General features: G+C 37.7%; 1 protein-coding gene across 1 annotated transcript in view; it reads left to right on the top strand.

Moving 5' to 3' along the window:
• Positions 1 to 15,402, top strand: part of SLCO4A1 (solute carrier organic anion transporter family member 4A1) — a 71,150-nt gene that overhangs the window by 19,518 nt on the left and 36,230 nt on the right. The window lies entirely within an intron of this gene.

The raw sequence follows: 15,402 nt of genomic DNA, 5'->3' as shown, positions 1-15,402 counted from the left end.
TTTAAAATAAAATATCTGACCTCACTTTCATTTGTAGACATTTAGAATAAATGAAAGTGTGGCAATATTGTCCTTACTTGATGCAGTGGTAAATTCTTCACCTCAAGGTTTAACTTCGTTTCCTTAGCTGCAAAATGAGGCAGTTAGACTTAACAGAGTTCTAAGGTCCTTTTTGTGTCTGACAGTCTGAGATTCTATGAGCATTAACCAAGTATTTATTGTAAATGCTTTTAATAAGACTGCTTGACTGAGGAAGAAAAGCCAGATAGATTAGTGTATAATTGGGCTCAGTCACATAGCTTTCATCACTGACACAGATGAGGTAGACCAATCAGAGATTTTTCCTAAATAAGCCTTGCATAGCAATGTAGGAAAGGAATGCTTTTAAGTATATTCATTTTATAAATCCCTGTCAAATGATTGATTGGGACATTAAAAGGTTATGAGACCATGACTCATATTATCGTTCAGTCACTTTTCAATTGTGTCTGACTTTTCATGACCCCATTTGGGGTTTTCTTGGCAGAGATATTAGAGTGGTTTGCCATTCCCTCTCCCATTCATTTCTCATGTGAGAAACTGAGGCAACCAGGGATAAGTGACCTGCCCCGGGTCACACACCACTAGGAAGTCCAAGGCTAGGTTTGAACTCAGGAACATGATTCTTCCTGAGTTCAAGCACTCTATCCACTGTGCCTCTTAGCTATCCCTGACTGGTATTAGTCATCTGGAATAAATGAGATAGTTGCTTCTCAGTCTTTAAAGCATCAACTCTTATAAGGTGCTTCCTGAAACAAGATGTAGTCTTTACAAGCATCCTCTCTTTTAATAGCAATTATAACACATTTACTCATCTCCTGAGGAGAGAATAGTCTTGTATTCAGGCATAATAAGCAGATAAGGGTAAAGACTTAATGCCAAAATGATCAGAATATGGATTCTGTGCTTGGACAAGAGTTTATAGGCATCAACTTGCTTAAAAACAGATCTGAACTAGAGAGAAACTGCCATGTGGCTAAATTAAATTTAGAAAGTGGTTTTTTAAGATGTGTAGATAAGGAAAGACTTCAGACTCTACCATGCTATCTAGCATTTCCTCAGTTTCTCTTGTGAGAATGTCTGAGGATAGAGAACCTTTGATAAAGAAAAATTATTCTGTTAGAATGTAAATGAATTTAAAGGGATTAATGTAAAGTTCTACATTTGAATTTAAAAGTCAACAAGTTGGAGAAGCTATGGCTATACAACATTTCCTGTGGAAAAAAACGCAGAGGTTGGGGGAGAGGGAGGAGGAGGAGGAAATGTGATATATTAAGGCAAATTCAACATGAGTCAATGATGTGACATGTCAGCCACAGAAGCCAATGTGATAATGATTGAAACTTAGTTCCCAGAAGGAGGGAAATTATATTTTGACTGCTTTCTATCCTGGCCACATACCTTCTGAAGTATTTTGCTTATTTCTGGGCAGTGAATTTTAGAAAGGATATTGACAAGCTGAAGTAGATCCAGAGGAGGGCAACTGGGAAGTTAAGGGGATGAGTTGTTTAGCCTGGAGAAGAAAAGTCTTAGGGACCTGATAGGTGTCCCAAAGTACACCAAAAGCCCCCATGTGGAAGAAAGTTTGATTTGCTTTGTTGGACTCCAAAAGGCAGAACTAAGAGCAGTAGGTTGAAATCACAGAGAAGCAGATTTCTGTTCCTTTGCAAGGGAAAAAGAAAAAAGAAAAGAAAATTCTTAATGATTAGTACTGTCTAATAGTAGAATAGATTGCCTTCAGCTGAAGTAGTGAGTTTTTCCTCCCTGGATTCCTTCCAGCAGGGATTCTAAGTACATTATAAGAGTTGATGCAAAACTGCTACTATTTCTCCCTCAAAAAAATTACCTTGAAGAGGGGAGTTAGCAATAGTACTGTCCCCTCAAAAATGAGAACCTCTGAAACAATTGTTAGACATAAAACAAAAGAAAATTCAAAAGGAAACACAAATAGGAGAGTTTTGAAAGTAGCCTGCCAAATTTATTATATATGTATGTGTGTGTGTATATATATCCTGAGAAATAACTTTTGCATCACAGTCATTAGACTCCTCTTTGATGAGATCATTTATGAAAGGTGTTTTGCAAGACTAAAAAGTGATCATCTGGTGTATTCCAAGTAAGGAATATTAGTCATGGTCTCATAGTCTTCCCAATGCCCCAATCAATCAACAGGTGATTCTTGTGTTAGAATAGCCCCTGAGGTCCTTTCCAGCACCATTATGCTGTGATTCTGTGATCAACTCCCACTGAGGGGGGCAGATCTTCCTATGTGCCATGTCCCAGTCTATACCAGTTTGCCTGAATTTAGTCCTGTGACCTAGAAGTGAAAGACACCTTGCCCTATAGCTAACCGACTTATGAATAATCTCCTAGCTATTCCAAACATTAACACATATCAGTTATGATTAGGAAGGCAATGACTCATTTCATATAATCAAATTACTATGTATGAGAGAACTGATAACTGAACTGATGTATTTTGGTGCAGTTTCCTGTGGGCCATCAGCTTCAGGAGAATTAAGGGCTAAAAGAATAAGAAAAAGATATCTATTATTGCCTGGTCTTATATCAGGTGTTTATATCTGAGTGTTGTGGACTTTGCTGGACTGTTTTTATATTGTTGGTGTAGTAAGGCAGACCTGTGTTTTGAGATACCTTTGCCCAAATGACAAGTCCAGCTAAATAGGCCTTCTCGCTTTTCCTCACAGAAGACACTCCAGCCCCCTTTTCTCTGCCTTTTACCATATCTGCAGTGTTGGCCCTTACCTCTGCCTCTTAGAATTCTTATTTTCCTTCAAAGCTCAGCTCATGAAACCTCTCCTGATACTTCTCTCTCTCCCCCAGCAGCTGTTACTGTTTCCCCCAAAAAATTACCTTGAAGAGGGAAGCTAACAATAGTGTTGTCCTCCCCAAAAAAGAGTGCCAGTGAAAAGTTTTGTTAGAACAAAAGAAAGTTCAGAAGAAACACAGGTAGAAGAGCTTTGAAAGTAGCCTGTCAAATTCATTTTATATAAATACTTAAATTATTATTAAATTTAAAATAATTTAAATATTTAAACAAATTAATATAAAAATATTAAATATTATATATGTATATATTAAAGCATCCATATGCAAGAGACTAATGGTTTCTCATACAATCTGTTTTTCTGTTTCATATGTGGAAATGTTTAGAGGCGGGGAGGTAATGTTTGATAAGTTCAAAATAAAAAAATACAACTTTAAAAATGTAGCTTGTTTATGTAAATTACATGTAAATGCAATGTCAGTATTAATTATAAACTGTCCTATCCTGGGACGTAACTTTTGCATCATAGTCATTAGACTCCTCTTTCTGTATGAAATGAGATAATTTATGTAAGGTGTTTTGCAAGTCTTCAAGTGCTTTATAAATATGAGCTATTATTATTATTGTGTAGCTAGACTTTTTGTTATTTTCTTGCTACCTTCTGAAGTCACTACATTTCATAGTCTTTTAACCAGGCAGCATAAGGATACTAGTAAATGCATTGGTCAAAGATGCAGAAGTTCTGAGTTCCAGATTTGATTCTGCCCGGTCCTTGCTCTCTAGACCTTGGTTTCCTCAACTGTAAAATGAAGAGTTGAGATTAGATCCTTTTTTCCATTGTCTTCTATCTAATAGTTTGTGCTCCATTAGTTTATAGCTTAAAATATATCTTTAAAAAACTATTCTTTGGTTTGTTGTTGCAGTAAAATGTAGACCAAAATGTATCTAAATGTTCATGGGAAAAATCTACTTTAGCATCTGGATACAAAGTAGGAAACATATTATTTTAAAAACCCAGAGAACTATCCTATTATGTTTAAAACATTCCAGGGTCTTCTACATGAAACAATACTCTGGTGACCAAAGTAGTGGCTTCTGAAGCTAGGCTGATGGGACTACAGACTCCAGCTAATTAATACTTTTTGCATTGTTTGCACATTTGGCATGTTTGCTGTCTGACACGCCAACCTCGTAGATTCTAAAAGTACCATGAAATGGGGATATTTATTCTATGGTAGATAAGAGGTTAATTTACACAGTAGTCTATACTATTTTGCATACTTGTTTTATTTCTCTACCAGACGGTAAACTCCCTGAGCTGACCTTTGTAAGCACCTTTGTAGAACCAAGACCTTGCATGAAGTAGGCATTTGAGAGTTTGAAACAAATTGAAAACACACAGAGAGAACTTTGCTTTTTCAACACAGTAAGACAATAGTAAACTCACAGAATCTCCGAGCTGAAAGGGATTTTCAGAGGTCATCTAGTCCAACCTGAAATGAATGCAGCCCTCTCTACTTTGAAAGCTTCCAGTGACAGGAAACCCAATGACTTTGGTGAGCAGCCTCTTCCATTTCTGGACAGTTCTAATTATGAAGCTTTTCCTTAAATTCAACTGAAATAAACCCCTAAAAGGTTCTTGTTTTGTGTGTTTGGATGTTTTTAAGAATTATATCCCATATGATGTGTGATCTCATTTCATGCCAAGCAAAAAACAATAAATTACATTAGAAGAGATCACAGAAGCAAGTTTCTCCTGAAGAGTGATGGTTAATCATAATTGGACTTACTTTAGAAGTAATCTTGACCACTCAAAACAATGTCAAATTGGTAGCTGTTTGATTTTCCAAGGCTAGCATTTATATAATTGATGTCATGCTGCAATGGTTTGGCAAATGTTCAGAAGGTATATGAATCAAATAACATTGAAGGAGATCCAAATCACAAAGCCGTGCTGACTCCATTTAGATATAGACGGTAGTTTTTGATTACATGATCAACTAAAAAAGCCTTCCCATGTTAAATGTCTAAGTGTTAAATAAATGTGCTTATTAGAATGACCGTATTTTCAAGTTAAAGAACTCTTTCAAAACGCTCTAGCTTAATTCTTAAAGGCCAGGGTTTGCCTAATAAGATAGCTTACATGTGTAATTATGTATGTGGCGAATCTATACATAATTGAAGCAAAAGTCCTTAACTCCTGCTCATTTAAATAGAATGATCTTTAACTTTCAAGGGGTTTTCTATTCCCATAAGTACTTTTTAGGAAAAAAGCTCTTAAAAAGGCAATATATAAATATTCTTCCCATGTGATGTTTAGATGATGTTCACCACTATGAAGCATAAATCAGAGCACAGACTTAGAGACAGAAGGGCATCTATTCCAATTCCATCAGTTTACAGATGACAACATTTTGGCCCAGGGAGGATAAGTGATTTGCCCAGGTTCACCCACTTAGTGTATATCAGAAGCAGGGTTTGAACCTAGTCTGATTCTCTAGCCAGCAGATAAAGTAGTTACTAATCTGCCAAGCATTTACGAAATGCCTGTTGTGTGCCAGGCACTATGTAGGCACTGGTCATTACAAATACAAAGGATGAAACAATTCCAACTCTAAAGAAGCTTATATTTCAATGGGAGGGTTACGTCTAATAATAGCATATTCTCTCTGAGCTCTTTATCCAATTTACTCACATGTAGGGACCCAGCTTCATAGTGTGAATGAAACAGGCTTCAGCTTTCTTTCAGGACAATTTTAGAACTTGTATAATGTCATTTAAAAAATATTTTTACTATTTAATGGAAAAACTAATTGTATAAACTTAGGGCTTACTTTAGGATATTCACCTTATTCCCCCTCCCCCCCAAAAAGCTTGGGTTATTACTAATAGCACAGAATGTAAAAATTGGACCTTTCCTCAAAAAAATATTTTCTGATGTTTCATTATATATTTGATTTGACAAGAAAGCTTCATTACATATTTGATTTGATGTGTAAGGCATTAAACTGGGCACTGGGTTAAAAATATAGGCTGCTTGCAATACAGAGCTCTAAGTTATGATTAAATGAAGGCACAGATGCATGTCTGTCAAATCTGCAAGTGATTTAAAAAAACTGGGCAGGATAATTAACGCTTTGAATAATATGATCTGTACCTGATCTAATAAGTTGAAATTTGCTTGAATGAATGAAAAGCATTTATTAAGGGCTTACTATGTGCCAAGGAGTTTGCTACGTGCTGTGGATACAGAAACAAGAACAAGATAGTTTTTGCCCTTGAGAGTGCTTATGTAGTCTCATGTAAATGGTTGTCAGCCAAGGTTTGGTTTTGGTCTGAGAAGTGGCCTGGAGGGTAAATGAAGTTATAGACAATTGATTGAAGCAAGCAATAGAAAAGGTGAGGAGGGGTAATTTTTTTTAAGGATCACACAGACCACATCTCCTATATTATTTAGGAGATGATCTTTGGTGGGTTTTTAGTCTTAGTTTTTTGGTTTTGTTTTTTGTTTTTGCAACAGCAACTCTTATCCTGTGGTTAATTTGGTAATAAGTCTTTCTAACTGAACCAAGTTTATCCTTAGAGAACAGGAATAGGTTGCTAACCGCTTTTCTTAATTTGGTAGAATTTATTAAAGCCTGTGCTCCACTGGGTCCCTCCATTCCATAATGAGGTATTAGAACATTTTTTTTTTTTTGTGAAGAAAGATCAAGTTTAATAAAGTTAACCAAGATTAGATCCAAACAAGAGATATGAAAAGGAATTTCGCCCACCTTCTTTGCAGGTGTGGCAAACTGTGGGCGTGCAGTACCGCATACAGTATCATGCTTTTTTCTAACATTGGCTAATTTTGATGAATTATTTGAGTTTTCTCTCTCTTTATTATTTGTTTGAAGGGATGGTTTTCTGAAAGGGATAGTGTAGAGAAGTATGCTGAGAGATGTAAGTGATTAAAAATGAAATCTAAAAATTTTTTATTTTTAACATTTTAAGTGGGCTAAATGTGAAGTCCTATACCTGGATTGTTTGTTTTTGTAATCAACAGTACAAGAATAATATGAGAGAAGCGTGGCTAGAAAATTTCACGTGGAAAATATTTGTTGGATTTAGTGGACCATTACTGCAATGTGAGTTAACAGGGTGACAAGGCTGACAAAAGAAGCTAATGCAGTAGCAGGCTACTACTAGTAGAGATTTAATATTTAGAGTGGAGATGACAGGCTCACTGTACTCCAACCTAGTGTGTTTAGTTCTGGGTTCCATTGTCCACAAAAAGACTTTGCCTTCATTCTGTATGCTCTGGTTTGTCAATCAGGATGATGAATGAATGGACTGAAAGTCATTCCTTAAGGTTGATTGTTAAGAAGAAAAAAATGAGGCTCTTCAGCATAGTAGAGAGAGGGATTATATAGACTGAGGGGTGGGGAGATAACTGCCTTCACATATCTGAAGGGCACCCATGGACACGAGAAATTTTGCTGTGCTTGGTCCCAGAAACAGAGCTAGAAATAATGAATGGAACTGAAAGGATTTCATCATGTAAGAATAGAATAATGGGCCACATTTACTTGCTTTAAAACACTTTCTGTACCTTTTAAAGCCCTTCAGAACCAGGCCTCTCTTTTCAGCTTCTGTTTGAGGGCTATCTTACTCCATTAGAATGTATTCTCCTTGTGACCAGGGACCATCTTTCTCTTCCCCTCCCCACCCCCCTGCCACTCCATCCCACTTATATTTGTAGTCCCAGCATTTAACACAGGACCTGGTACATAGTAAGCACCTAGGAATGCTGGTTCATTGCCTGACCCTGAACTCTGTAGTCCAGACAAATGGGCTTTCTCTTTGTTTCTCATTCCCAAAGGCATCTCTGTGCCTTTGCATTGGCCGTCCCTGATGTCTGTAATGCCTTGCCTTCTCACCTGTACTTCATAGGATCCCTCTTGTCCTTCAGAACACTACCAGTGAGGGGAAGCTCAGTGGTGCAGTGGATAGAGCACTAGTGCAGGAGTCAGGAGGACCTGAGTTCAAGTCTCACCTCAGATACTTGACACTCACCAGCTGTGTGACCTTGGGCAAGTCACTTAACCCCATCCTGGGTCATCTCCAGTCATCCTGATGAATATCTGGTCACTGGATTCAGATGGTTCTGGAGAAGAAGTGAGGCTGGTGACCTGCACAGCCCTCCTTCACTCAAAACAAAGTCAAGTGCAAGTCATGTCATCATTTCTCTGATGGCATGGTCTTCTTTGGCAAAGAAGGACAAACACATAAACACTCCCAATTTGAAGCCTGTTCTGATCTCTCCCAACTGCTAGTAATGCCTATCTTATCTTAAACTACTACTATCTTATATTAAACTTACTTATTCCACATGTATCCATTTACATGTATGATGTTTCCCTTATAGTGTATAAAGTACTTGATGTTAGAAATGATTTCATTCTTTGTGTTTATATCCCTAGTACCTAACATACAGTGGAGACTTAATAAATATTTATTGATTGATTATTCCATTTGACCATTTGGTTGGGGGAGGAAAAGGCTTCCTCCATAAGTGGAATAAGTTTAATAAAGTGGAATTGTTGTGGTCTAGGGGTGCTAAGAACACTGAAATGACAGGGCAAAGGGTACGGGACTGCCTGGAAGGAATTCAACCACTCAAGCCTTCTTTCAGTCAGACAAGGTTTATTATGTTGCCAGTAGAAGCAGGTGGGATTTTAAGCATTTGAGCAATTTAATGGGGCAAGATAGACAATTTTATACAGAAAGACTGTGGGAAGATCTGGATGATATTAAAGAAAGACAAGTCGCCTGGGGTGGGGCCAGTTGCAGACAACGAGGGCCACAAAGAGAGGGCAGTTAAAAGGATTACGGACTGGAAAGTGTCAGGTACCTCAGGCAAATGCCAGAGATCTGGATTCAGGGGCTTTGGGGTTCAGCTCACAAAGACATGGTCTTTTCTTTTTAGGGGTTGAGCGTGAATCCCATCTCCTATCAGAATGGGAAGGTGAAGAATGGGTGGGCTTCCCCACACCCGTTAATTGGCATTAGTTTAGAACCTGGTGACAAGCCCATCTCCATAATACTCTGGAAACAAAGGTAATTTGGGAGATTTGTCTTTCAGAGAAGAACTTATGGAACATTACATAAACCTAATTGACTGGGTCTTTATTCTTGGCTTTCGACTCTATAGCACCAAGTCTGGAAGCACAGAGATACAAAAATATATTGGCTTATACATGATTCTGCATGTTTAGAATGCTAAGCCTACCTATCGACAAATATTGTGTAAAACCATGATGCTAAAAAATTCCCTTTAATAAGCGATAAGACAGTTTCCTCTCTTCTCCTCCCTATATTCTTTTCATTACTCTGTAGCCAGCTGCTGTAGCCTGTATGGTTTCTGTAGGCTCCAGGCCAGCTACCATACACAGGTAAAGGAGCAGACAGCTGATGAAGAAATAGATAACTCAAAGGTCCAATGAGAATTCCTTGCCAAGTAGCGCCATTAAAATTGGACCCATCTGTCTCTGTCCTCCAGCTGTCTCTGGGAAATGGTCTCACCCAATCAACCTAATTAGTTAGAATGAAGGGGTTTTACTGACTACCTGAGAATAGCTCTGAGACTCTGCAATTTAATCAATTCAAAAGGGAAAACTTCTTGTGAGGACTTGAATCTGTTTTTGAACCTCAGACATTATCAGAAGAGAAAATGTTCTGCCAAATTTCCTAAAGGGCTAAAATTAGGGTTGCCACACTGCGAAGAAATGACACTCCTTTCTGTTAAACCATATGGTTTTTCAAGGTCTCATCCACCTTGGTTAGCATACTAGTTCATAGTTTGGTTACAGTTATTTACAAGCTGGAAAGTAAAACTTCACAAGATAAATTAGCTCTAGGTATAAATGTACTTTTTTTTTCTCCAGGTGCTCCATTAATACTCAGTAAGAAGCTTGTCCAAAGTGTTTTATTCCTTCCTACTTTAATTCTCTAAGGCTGTGATCTGTTTGCTGAGCCACCATTCAGCATCTTTGAATGATTGTCAATCTGTCAATCTTTCTTTTTATTTTTACAAGGGAAAGCTCATCAGGTGAGGTGAGGGAGAGATATATTCAGAAATGATGACGAAATGAAAACCAGAGATATCAATAAAATGCTTTTCTAAGTGGAACATTATGGAGAGCGCAAGAGGCACCACAAGACTAAGAGAAGGTCAAATGTTTTCCAGTCTTCAAAAAAGGAAAGAGTGTAGAATTGAGAAACTGTAGGCCAGTGAGCTGAACTTTGATTCCTAGAAAAATTCTAGAATGCATTATTAAAGGGATTGTGAGTATCTAGAAAAGGAAACAATGATGACATGAATCCAGTCCATCAACAATACAGAGATGCTAGATTAACTCTCTTTCCTTCTTTGATGGGATTAATAAACTCAGAGATCAGGGGAATAGTGTAGTTATATTTTGCTGGGGTTTTTTGTTTTGGTTTGGGTTTTTTTGCAAATCATTTGACAAATTTCTTTCTATTCCTGTATAAAAGACTGGGAGACGTAGACCAGATCATAGGACAATTTAGATGGATATGAAGCTGACTGAATGGCTGGATCCAAATCACAAGCTTCATATGAGTCAAACACTGACCAACTGGAGGACCACAACGTAATCTAGGGAAAGACTGATGGACTTGTGGGCTTTGTATGGGATAGTGAGAAAGGAGTTGCTAGTTCCACTGTTCTCCATCTTGGTCCAACTGTGTCTACACTTTATATCTGGAGAAGGCAGCATTACGTTACAGACTACTGAATTCAGAGTTAGGAAAGACATTGGTTCTAATTCTGACTCATGCTTACTAGTTGTGTGACCTTGGAAAAGTCATTTAACTTCTCTGAACTTCAGTTGCTCCATCTATAAAATGGGGATAATAATATCTACCTTGAATAGTTGTTTTGAGGATCAACTAAGCCAATTAATACATATGATGTAATGCACTTTGAAAATCTTAAAGTGCTATATAAATGGGAATTATTCTTATTATTATGGCCAGAACATTTTAGGAACAATGCTGCTAAACTGTAAAGTGTCCAGAGGAAAGCACTTAGGATGGTGATAGAGCTGGTATTCATGTTAGTAGGGAGACTGGGTTGAAGGAAATGAATGCTTAGCCAGAAGAGCAGAGGTGGGGATCAGGACAGCCCTCTTCAAATATCTGAAGGCCTAATGTGTAGAAAAAGGATTAGATTTGTTGTTTGGCACCAGTGGGTAGAGCTAGGAGCAACAGGAGAAAGTTATTAAAGAGGTGAAGAAAACTTTCCTAACAATTTGCTGTCCCAAAGAGGAATGGGCTGTTTTGGGGCATAACAGGCTCTTACTCATTGGAAGAGCATCTCATTAAGGAAAGGTGGCCGACCACATTTGGCCATGTTGTAGGGAAGATGTAACTGATTACAACTTAGACTGGATGACCTCTGAGGTCACTAGAAATTTGAAAGGTATGTGACTCTGTTTGTACTTAGTTGTCATATCTGTTACCAGTGATCTTTTTTTTTCTGTGCTTGTCTCAATCCCCTATAGAACATAAATTCCATGACAACAGTGTTTTGGTTTTGTTTTTTTTTAATCTCTGTATTCCCACTACCTGGTTAAGTGCCTATAATAGTCATTAAATGTGTGTTTGAGTTGAACGGACCATTTAGAATAGATATTATAATAAAGACATCAGAATTTTAAACTGATTAAAAAAATGTACATGTACATGCACATTTAGACTCTTGTGTCAATTAATAAGCATTTATTAAGTCGGTACAATGGACCAGCTGCTGTACTTGGTCCTGGGGTCTACAAAGATGGATGCTGTGTAAGCCCCTAAGAAGACAGAAATAGCAGGGGAAATCACGTGAACATATAAATATATTTTTAAAATAGAAGGTAATTTTGTGGGGGAGGCTAGTGGCTATGAGAGGGGTGCTCATAGAAAAGGCAGCACTTAAGCTTGGTTTTGAAAGAGCCTAGAGATTCTAAGACATGGAATAGAGGAGGGAGGGCATTGCAGGCCTGCATAATAGCCATGACCTGAGCAAACTACAGAGGTGGGAGGTATATTGATAATACAGAAAGGAAAGCAAGAAGGCTAGTGTGGGTGGGCTCTGGGAAGCCTAGGAAAATAGATGAGAAGAAGAGCTTGCATTTTATCGTAGAGGTTAAGAGGAGCCATTTGGAGCATCTTTAGCTGCGGAATGACTTGATGAAAAAGAAGGCATTTGAGAATAAGGAAATGAGTTAGAGTAAATGCATTCTCAAAACCCTGAAGCCATATTAAAGGACTATGGAAAGACTCAACCAGTCTTGAAATGTTTAACCAATAAACATATAATACGCATTGTCTCCTTTTTCCCCTCCAAAAGCAAACATGATTTCCCTCAAATTTCACTTTTGTTTTTACAATTTTCTAATTTATTTAAAATATCTTGCATATTAGGATGAGGGAATTTGGCCAGAAATTACCTTAGAGATTATCTAGTTCAAAATCTTCATCTTCTAGTTGAATAAAATGAGAGAGAGGAGGGGGGATTTCATTAGGGTCATAAGAGTAAGCAAGAAGACCAGGATCCAAAGCCAGGGTTTCTGACTGCAAATCTAAATGTTTGGGTTTTATCTTCCCTGGTAGACTAGAAACTCCATGAGGGCAAGGACCTTATCTAAACTTTGCCTCTCCCTGAATACCCAGCACAATGCTCTGCACACAATATACATTTGTTCATTTATTTCACCTATATTAAGTGTTTAAAGGTTTTCAAAAGAGTTGCCTCTTAGTATTTCATGCCTTATTAATTGCTTAAACAGCTACTGCTTTTTAAAAATGCTTCTATTGTGAGTCTCCAGACATCACTGGACAATGTATTTCTCTATGATAAAGTAGAACAGATGAATTGGTTCAAGGTCAGAAGATTTATGTCAAAATCCCAATTCTACTTGTTCCTTGTGTAACTTTGTATAAGTTACTTCATCTGTCTAGGCCTCAGTTTTAACAGCTAGTTGGACTCAATGACTGAGCTCTAAACTCTTCAATCCTATTATGAGAGAATTAGCTGGTCATTCATTCTGTATAATTACCATTAACAATAACATTTAACAGCACTTTAAGTTCACAAGGCAATCCAAAATTTTTAAAACATGTGTTAAGGTTACAATGGACCTTCCACACAACCCTGTGAGGTAGGTAGTGTTAAGTACTTTCCCTTGTTTAAGGATGAGGTAACTGAGATGCTGCAAGGTTGTCACTGGCCCCAGGTCGTAAGGCCATTAAATACAAGAGCTGAGATTTGAACCTGTTTTTTGCCTCCTTTTTGAATGTTCTTTCCATGACATCATGCTTCCTGAAACATCAGTGTTTTAAGTTGCATCTCTCTTTAAGATCAGACAAAATACACACACACGTTTGGAGGGGTGGGTAGTACAAAATGAATGTCTTTAGTGCAGGGACCTCCCAGTATAGAAATTCCTTATCCCACAGACAGATTAACTACTCATATGTTTATCTTCATACCTATATGAGTGTGAGTGCAGAAGCATATATATGTGTGTCTATATGTACATACATGTGTGTATATATGCATATACACACATATATACATATATTCACATATAATACATATGAATGAGAAAGGCAGTGTAACAAGCTAAGGACTGACTTGGGATTCAGGAAAACCTGGGTTTAAATCCCACCTCCAAGATGCTTCTCAGTGTCTGAGCAATTTTCTAAATTACAAAGTGTTTCTGATTTGCATTGGTGGAGAGAATTTGACACCAGGTATTGCCTATGTAGATGAACTAGTGGTTCGTCATGTATATACATATACATATGTGTGTATATATGTATATTTGTGTAAATATGTGAATATATGTGTATATACTATATGTGTGTGTATACAGATATAGTATATAATAAATATACACTAGTTACATATGCATTAATATTATATATACCAATATACACACACACATTATTTTTGTAGTATATCTCAAGCTTTAGAGAGAGTTAGGATTCAGGACAAGGGCAAGAGAGGAGAGCACTGGAGGTATGGGGCCAAGTGGTGAAGGGGGGCATGTGGGGATCATGCAGAAGAGGAAAGGATATGGGAGATGGAATGTTTCATGTGACGAATAGCAAGAATGTCAGTTTTACTACACAGCAGAATATAAGGGCGGAGGGTAAGTTATGATAAGCCAATTTTGCTTAGCAACTTTAAAACCTATCTATCTCCTTAGGTATGGAGACATAAAGATCTGAATAGATGAAAGGATTTCCCTTACGCATGAAAATCAGATCTCTGAAATATCAGAAATATCTCAATAGTTGTTGAACTTTCCCAATGTTAAACGTACATAAGGCAGGAAGGAATCTGCCACTCTCACACTGCTTTTTAATTCTGTGCGTCATCCTAAGATAAAGCTTTCCCCATTTGTCATCTTTGGTTTTTGAGTGGAAAATATAAGCATAAGAGTGTAGCAATTGTCTCATGAAGGCTGAAGTCACAGGGGTGGGGCAAAAAGGGGAATTAGTAAGTAGAGGTGGGGTTATGGAAAAATTATCCGGATGATGGAGTATTTTAGACTCTCCCCACTCTTGAATTTATTCATGAAGTTGTTTTTAGAAGAAGTTGTTTGGATCTTTTTAACTGTGTGGAAATTCATCGTATATTGAGGCCAATTCTGCATCAGCAGAAGTGATTTCCTTAGCACAGATAAGTCACTTTCATTACTAAGTGAATAATTTGGGGTCTGTTAGTAAACTTCTGCTGCACCCGAGTAGAATGAGCTGATCTGGCAGTCTAGCTCATTGACATAATTTGTCAAAAGATGACCACACATAGAGAAATCTATTCCAAACTTTCTACCTCTGTGATCTTGGGTTCTGTGATCTCTTGGATGCTTTGATATTTCAGAGATCTGATTTTCATGCGTAAGGGAAATCCTTTCATCTATTCAGATCTTTATGTCTCCATACCTAAGGAGATAGATAGGTTTTAAAGTTGCTAAGCAAAATTGGCTTATCATAACTTACCCTCCGCCCTTATATTCTGCTGTGTAGTAAAACTGACATTCTTGCTATTCGTCACATGAAACATTCCATCTCCCATATCCTTTCCTCTTTTGCATGATCCCCACATGCCCCCCTTCACCACTTGGCCCCATACCTCCAGTGCTCTCCTCTCTTGCCCTTGTCCTGAATCCTAACTCTCTCTAAAGCTTGAGGCCTATCTGAAGGCTTTTCTGAGACCTCCAGCTGCTATTGTCTCACTACCTCCTACATACCCCGGCTCATCAGCCGGTGACAAACCTGTGATCTTCTATTTATTTTGTGCATATTTTAATAGACATATATGTACACTCTCTCTCTTCAGTAGAATGTAGATCCCTTGATGCTACAGGTGTTTATTTTTTTAAATTTTGTATCCCCAGACCTAGCACAGAGCTTGGCTTACAGTAGATGCTTCATAAATGCTTGTTGATCGATTGACTGACTGTAGCCAGTTTCTCTTCAACTTGCTAGTTGGTCCTTGGATAACACATATGCACAGT

The sequence above is a fragment of the Notamacropus eugenii genome, chromosome 1, assembly GCF_028372415.1.
Source record: "Notamacropus eugenii isolate mMacEug1 chromosome 1, mMacEug1.pri_v2, whole genome shotgun sequence".
Classification (NCBI taxonomy): Eukaryota; Metazoa; Chordata; class Mammalia; order Diprotodontia; family Macropodidae; genus Notamacropus; species Notamacropus eugenii.
This window is presented reverse-complemented; position numbering and strand designations above follow the sequence as displayed.